This window comes from Diorhabda carinulata, chromosome 4, assembly GCF_026250575.1.
Source record: "Diorhabda carinulata isolate Delta chromosome 4, icDioCari1.1, whole genome shotgun sequence".
Lineage (NCBI taxonomy): Eukaryota > Metazoa > Arthropoda > Insecta > Coleoptera > Chrysomelidae > Diorhabda > Diorhabda carinulata.
The window spans coordinates 20,424,690-20,433,801 of NC_079463.1; positions in this window are offsets into that span (position 1 = coordinate 20,424,690).

Here is a 9,112-nt window from a genome sequence, read left to right on the forward strand (position 1 = left end):
TCCTATCTACGTATATGGAATAATCAACTACAGCCAAATGATAGAACAGATATGCGACTGTTTAGAACAAGAAGAGTACACCACAAAATACCTGGTTGACAATGCTGTAATACCACAGAAAATTGTAGAAAACTGTCCAATTACTTGAAGAACTGAAACATAATACATCACACCTACCAACTAGAGGAAGAACGAGCCTACAGAGTTGTAATTAAATATTAGCATCACTCTTTTAACACGAAAGACATCGAAAAAGAGCTGAACAAATCGACCTAACCTAACCTAACCTAACCTAACCTAACCTAACCCAACCCAACCTAACCTAACCTAACCTAACCTAACCTAACTTAACTTAACCCAACCTAGCCTAACCTAACTCAACCTAACCTGATCAAGAAACAAAGTCAGAAATATAATAAACGCCAGACACTAGATATACGAAGGAGCCTATTAAACTGTTTTCAGTGAACCAGCAATAGAAACGTGTATAAACCCAAAACACAAACATAGAAAATGATAACTGAGACTGAGATGTAAAATTTTGATAATGTCTATCGCAAAAAACGCAGAATGAAAATAATAGTGACGCAAAATATTTAGAAGGTACTGAAGTAAAAAGTGTAAATATCTAACAGATCTTTATAGTAGTTTAAAAATTAGCTCGAATTGAGTCGCACAAGTAACCCAGAAAGTATAATATAAGGAGGTAGATAAGTTCAGTTCTTTGGAAACTGATCTCTGATGCCTAGGCGATGTCGTTTATAAACAGAAGAAACAAAATAGCGCCTAGTACTGAGCCTTGGGGCACTCAATATTCTATTGGCTTGCAAGATGACATCGTTGTATCAACCCTTATAATCTAACTTCTGTTGGTGAGGTATGACTTAAAACATGCGTCCCCTGAAACCGTAGTACTGTACTTTGTTGATTAAAATATGATTAACACAATCGACAGCATTAGAAAAATCACAAAAAGTTGTTGCGGTGGAGTGACAGCAGTTTATGTTGAAGTAGAAACTATTTAGAATGAAGAAAATAACATCAATTATCCATTTGTTACTCAAAAACCCAAATTAAAGGATAATATATTTATACAGAAATTATAAAAGCATCTTTTTGACCAATCTTTCTATAATCTGAGACTCAAAGAATAGACATTTTAATTATGATTGGTTGTAGTGATAAAACAAAAGTTCAAAAGGAGGTTTTGCAGTCTACAGTTAGCAAAATCGAAAAAAAGTTCCGTGAATCTAGACATGTGGAAAATATTGAGAAACCAGGTAGAAATGTTCAATTTACTGATGGAAAAAAGTTAGATGCACTTCTAGAGATTGAGGAAAATCCGCCTAAGACAACTCCAGAACTTGCTACCAAAAATAATATAAGTAAATCATCCATTTTAAAAGTTTTGGATAAAGAAAAATACCACCCCTACAAAGTTCAGTTGGGTCAGGAATTAAATTGAAATGATCCTGTTAAAAGGCAAGAATTCTATGAATTGATGATTGACAGTATGAACACAGATTTGCAGTTCACAATAAAATAGTTTTTTCTGATGGTGCGACGTATCTTTTAAACGGAATGGTAAACAAACAGAATTGTGGATATTGGATTAGAGAAAGCCCTTTCTGAATTTGTAAGGTTTTTCTAGATTCTTTGATTAACATCTCAGTGCCTACACTGAAAAGACTCCAAATGAGATAGATGTATATCCAACTCCAACAAAACAGAGCTTCACTGCATTTTGTACGGTTGTACAGTTAGAAATTATTTAAAGAAGATTTTACCAATAGAATGATTGGCTGATTTGACTTTTCTGGATTACTTCTTATGGGGTTATTCAAAACCTAGTGTATATTTTGATAAACCCGACAATATTACTGGTTTAGAAGCTAGGATAACAGAAGAAATTATCAAAATAATCCACAAGGTGATGAAGCTGCAGGTTGTTTAAATGACTTAATTCGTATCGAATCAAACAACGATGATTCTGTAACAACTCGAGATAAATTATAAAACTGTATTCAGTAAGAATTGTAGAGATGATTCAATGATGATGATGTATACTGAAAGCAATTTTTTTTAAAGAAAACAACGGCAACAACGTTTGTCCTCTCAGATTTTTTGAAAAAATTATGTTGAAAAGGACTCAAGAATTATAATCAATAGATTATTACTAAGAATCAATCGTCACTGGAAATCTGAAAACGATAGTATGATTATATGCCCACTAGGAAATATACTATTTAAAATTGAGAAAAAATCGACTGCTGAAGCGATTGGATTGATTACCAAGGGAAAAAAATCACTTTTCACAAAATCACTCTTGTACACAAAAATTGTGTACAAGAGCAACAGCTTATAAATATTTTGGGTCAATTAGAACTCAATAAAACCCGACTTAAGTATTGACGAAGACCATCATAATCAAATTATTAAAAGCATACGTATTGGAAATACATTTTTATCAGTTATAAAAATTAACACGTCTGGATATTCATTTAATTTTTCTAATTGTTCTTTTGTTAATTGCATTTTTGAATCAATAGTTTTTGCTCTTTATTGTTTACAGCAAAAAGTTTCCCATCCGAATAACCCTTCAGCATTGAAAATGCTCGAAAATTTCATGACAACTTCTGAAAACATATTCCGTAGTTACATATCTTCCATGTACTGTATACCATCTACCAAATAACAAATTTTTAAATTTTTAAAAAGGTCAAAATAGTGATAGTATGAATGAGATCGAACCAATAAATGAGAAAATCAAAAAAATGAACCTGAAGTGTGACAATCTGTGAAGTGAAACCGTCAATTAAGCTATTTCCCACAATTTTTCTTCTGGTTTGACGTCGATCATTCTCAGATAGCACCTTCTAAGATCTAATTTTGTAGAAAAAATTTTAAAAACTGGAAAATACACTGATGAGTGGACAAAATCAAGAACAATACTCGAAAATATTCATACAAGTGTTATATTCAATTATCAAAACAAGAATAAAAAAAATAATTCATTCCTCATAAGTGGTCGAAACTAATAAACAATTTACTATATACTTTTGTTGAATTCATGTCCCGTGGTTTTAATAATAGTATAATAATAGCATGTCGGCATTTTGAGGAAATGTAACACGCAACCGAACTGTTGTTACCTGTGAGATTGGACAAATAAGTAAAATATCACAATAGTCGCGTTCCCGCTAAGAAAACTAATGCCCCACCTGTCGTTAATCATTAATTTTATATTAACGTCGGAACATAAGGAGGAGGCGTTAAATTTCAGTACATTTGCTATACAACATTTGGGTTTTCAATATCTCAGTATTCAATAAATAATGCATATACTATTTTTTTGATCTATGGAACGCCAACGGACAACCAAATCATAAAACAGAAGTAATATTTTAGAGATTGATTAAGTAACGCACTTTATAAACCCTGGTTATAATCGCAAACTTATTCGTTTTCAAGTGTCCAAATTTATGATAGAATTAAAATGAAAATATTATTATGGAATCAAATGGTGCTGGAAGTATTTGACTTTCATGGGAAACTCTAGGTTCAATCGGTCCTTCACTTTTCTTTTCTTAAGATAGATAATAAAAAGATGTCAGATTTTATCAACATAATCGAACAGGATCGGCTTCACGGTCCTTGTCGTGGACGAGTTCGTAATACTATCTCTATTAAAACTATGTGTCAAGTGTGTGTATTTTTAAATTTATTTAAATTTTCAAAATCTCTGTGCTAATAATAATTTTGGAGAGTCGGATATGAAAGCATAATCAGGAATAATGGAGATATTCCAGTAGAGCTGAACCCAGAAGAAGCATTTCTTTGAGACGTAGAGTGTCCCCAAAATTATGACAAAAGAATGCCAAATTGTAATCGGGCAATCCTTTAATCTGGGCCAGCTAATTACAACATTATTAATAAAACTATGATTTTGAAGACTTGGACAAGGTCTACTCCACGTTCAGAATTAGTTATCGGCTCAATATGCTCAAAAAAATGCGCAAAGAACTGAACTTATCGATCTCTTCAAAAGTCACTTATGCCCATATTTAGGCACATCTCCATTTGTCCTTCCTTTCTGGGGTACGTGAGGCGCGACTCAATTTGATTGAATCTTTAAACTACAAAAGATGTTAGATATTTACTCGTACTTCTTCAAAAGATTAAAAATTCTGACTCTTCCCTTATTCATACTTCACGTTAAGAATTAGTTGAGAGCTCAATATTTTTCAATGCAAAAAAATGCACAATCACTTGAAATCAAATCCATATCATCTTTTACCGCAATAATTTGAGTGCATATTTAATGGAAAGTGCCTTCTACTCTGTAAACGACTTCTATTCTAATAATAATTTTCACTATTAAATTTCCTATCAAATTTTATTCAATTCGTATCTTTATTTTGTTATTTTTATGTTTGTTTCTCAGTTTTTACAAGCTTTTGTCTACAAATTGTAACAATTTTTTGACAATGAAGCATTTCTTTCTTTGTCTAAAAGTTGTAGATAATAAATAATAGGGTTTTAAACGGAAAAGAATAATGTCCTTTGCTTGGGATAGCTCAAGAACTTCAACCCAATGCGATTCATATCCATTAACAATCAGGAGGACCTTACCAGTTGGTTTTCGTGAAATTAAATTATCTTCAAGCTAAGCTGTAAGGATATAGGTAGTTATGTAGCTACAGTTTGAATTCCTTTCCTCTATAGAACTGCTCCAGGATGTTCATTCAAGTGGAGATCAGTTTCATCCATATTAAAGATGTTGGAAGCCTTAGTAAACAATTTTTTCTCGTTCAAACGGTCTCCAATATGATGAATCGAAATTCTACATAATTTCGATTCACACCTTTTAAGGAAGGAATAGATATTGCCTTAGATTCACTTATTTCGGACAGATTTCCTTGAAAACGCATCGTTTTCCTTCAAATTTCAACAGTTGATAATCAAAATATTAAAAACCAATATGCCAATATGTAAATACTATCCCAAATAGAAAGTGGCAATTTTTTGTTGGAACTTACCATAGAAATCGAAAGAAAAAAGTTTTATAAACACAAATTATTCTATGGAGATTTATCGATAAATCAGTACTTTTTGACTTATCCGTGATTTAAGTTTTGAATTTTTGTTACAATAATTTTAATCGATTTTCCACAAATAACTTAAAAATTTTTGATTCAATCGAGAAAACTTTATAGAGGTCAAATGTAGCTTTTGGAAAAATATGAATAAATTATTACAGACCTAGTACAAACCGAATTATGATTTATTGAAGTTGGAACCGAAGATGTTGAAAAATTGGAAACGGTAAATTTTAGGAAAAAATGTATCGAATATTTTTCAAAAAACATTCCAATGAGACCATAAAAACTTTGTAATGTAATAAATAAGGGAGTTATGACGAAAATAAGATAGAATTGCTCCATTTCGTTGAAAAAACCTGATTCCTACCCTTGATATTGCGACCCCAATTGAAATAAAATGATATATCTTGGCAAATTACTTCAATTGAATACAAATGATCAAATCAAGAAGTTGAGTTCAATTCTGAAAATTTTCCTTTAAAAATAACCTAAAACTGCTAGATAACAGAAAGCTTAGTTTGTTTTTTTTTATTTCCTCTAAACTTCGGAATTAACCGAGAGATAACCTTTCAAAGTTTATAGTAGCAGGTGACTGGTACCGTTCTGGATCCTTTTGACTGTTTCTTTTAAAAATAAAGGGTTCAATGTATTCCTTTAGCCTATAAAGCCTAATAGATCATATTTTGTGTGTGTATACACTTGGTAAAAAAAATCGGTAGGTATGGCACTGGTAACATCTGCTTTGGTGAAAGAAGACTTTATGCATTCATATACATGGGTATAATATGGGTTGAAATACATTGATTAGGGGTTGAAAAACATAAATTTTTATGTTTGTTTCCCAGTTTTTACAAGCTTTTGTCTACAATTTTTTGACAAAAAAGCATTTGTCTCTTTCTAATACAAACCAAACGACTGCCGTTTATTTATTTGTAGCTCAAAACTTAGCATAAAATCAATACGCTGAGAAAAAATGTTGCGCTAGTTTTGAACGAAATAAAATAAAATGACTACGAGTTGTGAATTTATTTTAGTACAAAATTATCCTCTCACTATTACATATAAAACTGGGCATCATGGAATAGTTTGTCAAATAACTATATAGCACTTTAAAATTGGAATTTTCAGATCTCAATTTCTCATTTTTTTAGTGTCTTTTTCTTCCCTATATCTACATAACTGAAACTCTGCAGCTAGAGCTGATTAAAATCGTTATTTATATTAGCAGGAGCTAGGAAATGTGAAATCACTAGGAAACTAGTGATTTCACTAAAGCAATCTCCTATTAAACTTTCCCTTGCTCAAAATTTATAAGTAAGAAAATATATTTTTGGAAATAATATTTTTGCGCTTTTTGTTTTGATTTAAGTCAATCCATTACGAATGCAATATTCAGGAGTGTATATCATCCAATTTAATTTCAAACTAAACTGAGTAATTTTCTCTTGCTTTGTACAATAACTTTAGCTTTTTAGAAGTTTGTGACGTGTCAGGTTTACCACCCTTTCAAAGCGAACTCAAAGTTATTACAGGACCTCAATTAAATTTCCAGCACCAACTGCGTAATTACATTTTACCGGAAACTGTTTAAGTTCTGTGAGAGGTGATAGAAAGAATGTAGTTAACACAGAAAAGTTATTTGTTTTTTATTTCTTCAGAAAATTACAAGTAATTGAACCCAATTTACTTGAACCGTACTTCATAAAATTTCCAATGACTGTTTGATCGTTGTGCGTAAAATATAGTATGTCCTAGAGGCTAAATTTTAGGTTAAGAATATCAATTTATAAACAGGTTTATATCTACGGTTTCACCACTATGTTTTGACTAACAAACGATAAAATCAAAACAAACATCGATGGTAAGAATATTGACAAGAGTAAGCGAAGCTTCCTTCGAAAATTTCCGTCTTAAAAGTCAAATAAACTATACAATATTATAACAACGTTGGATTACAAGTGATATCTGACCATTCTTCATATAGAAGTCATGTTAACTATGTCTTGTACGTGACTAGCTGCCTTCAACTAGTCCTATTAATCGTCATTCAATATGTTTCCTTGGGCAAATCTTAGACGAGTTCCTCGGTGGGTTGAGGCGACTACCTGGCCTTTTTGGCTGAAGTTTCGCTGTCTTAAGTTTACCTCTAATTGTCCGGTCACTCACAGCCTCTTCTCGCTTTTCTCTGAGGTTTTGTTGGACTTAAACACCAGTGAAAGCCCAATTTCTAAACGATGTGCTGATTTTGAATCGGTAATCTCTTTCGTATGTTCACCTTTTTCTTCTGGAAATGCATCTTCGATGAAAGTTATCAGTCTCTTGGCAACGACAGCAAACTGCCTTATGTTCAGCACACTGGTCATTTTTCACTTGTCTCAAGAATTCTATTTGTTGTGTACCGGCACTCTGAGAGCCTGGGCAAACCACCAGGCAGGCTTCAAGCAAAAATTTATGCGATTAACAAATTTTTCCAGTTAAATTTATAGAGGAACTATCGAAAACAGGAGATCATCATCTTTTTCGATAGCCAAGCACCTATTAGAGCTTCAAGCTGAGACAGGCAAAGACTCTCTTGGGAAACTGTAACCATGGAAGATCACCTGAGGACGCTAGACTTAGCAGATAATGCGTTGTACAGATTTTGTTGTAGGAGAGGACAAAACCTCTATCCACATTCTCTCGTATGAAATAGAAGACGAAGATCTCTGGCAATTGAAGCTATACCACATCCTAGACTTCTTAAAAGGATTGGGGTTGACGAATCAGCTGTAAATACTGGGTTTCCCAGTATCGTGGAAAGAATGGGGGAGATAATTGATTCTATGGATCGCAGTATCTGACATCCAATGTCTACATACATACAAGCTAGCGAAAGAAAACTAGAAACTTTTGTTTTTGCACATTTCGAAAGGATTCATCTGTTTATTGATGTCCTTTATTAAGTAGATTCTTTAGACTTCCAAGAAGGGACTCTTGAGCGGAAATATCTCATTGCAAAGTATTTTTTCTACGTATCTACCTATTACTATTCAATTTTCAAATCCTACGATTCAGTTTAAAATGATTATAATCCAAAAAATTTATAGTATAAAATATTTTCTGAATATATTATATTTTTTTCATGATCATCCCTAGTTTTTCTTGTGTAGAGTTGATGCTCCAACTTCTTCAATCTTTCCAAATAATATTTGCCACCTTTTTCGATCAAAAAGGCGTTAGCAAAAGAAACCCAAATCTTATTGGTGAACCAAAAGTCAATCATTGAATTTTAACCATGGCGTTGCTTGGTGTGTTGCTCTGATTGGAAAGCTATTCTTTTTCAAATTCTTTCCGGTTTTCGCAGTTTATCACTTCACCTTATCAAATAATAATGCGTGTAAGTTTGAAGATCTTCTATGAATGTATTCCCATGACCACTCAAAAATCCATGTCCTGGTCTATGAAAACAGACTTTTCCAGAGCAGCATTTCCACTAAAATCTACTGCCTTGATTAGGAAATCTTCATTTGAATGCGCTTTTGGTCTAAAATGGTCTACCAACGAGTAAATAGCTTACAAATGTCTAAATATCCAATCAGTATATGGGAATTGAGTTCTTTTGATACTCAATAGCCTCTTTTATAACCCTAATCCAAGTCGTGCAGTACCATTTGGTAAACTGATTTGGTGATATTTCTGGTTGTAACACGTTTAAAGGATCCGAATGCTCGTCGCTAGTCAACCATATTTTCATATCCAAATACAGCTGATCAAAATTTTACGTTTGGCGCAGAGTCTTTGTACAAAGTGTCTAGCTCCTAGTCATTTCCATAGGCGTAGTGCTTTTCGACAACAAATATCCAATGACAGCTCAATAATCAATTTGTACTATTTCTAAAGCGAATATACCTAATCTAACCAATTTACATTTATAACTGAGGCCTGAAACTTTTCAGAAAACCTTTGTACTATACCTAAATATTCTTTTCACTTATATAATCGATTTGGAATGATCTAGCTGCTAAGTTTTT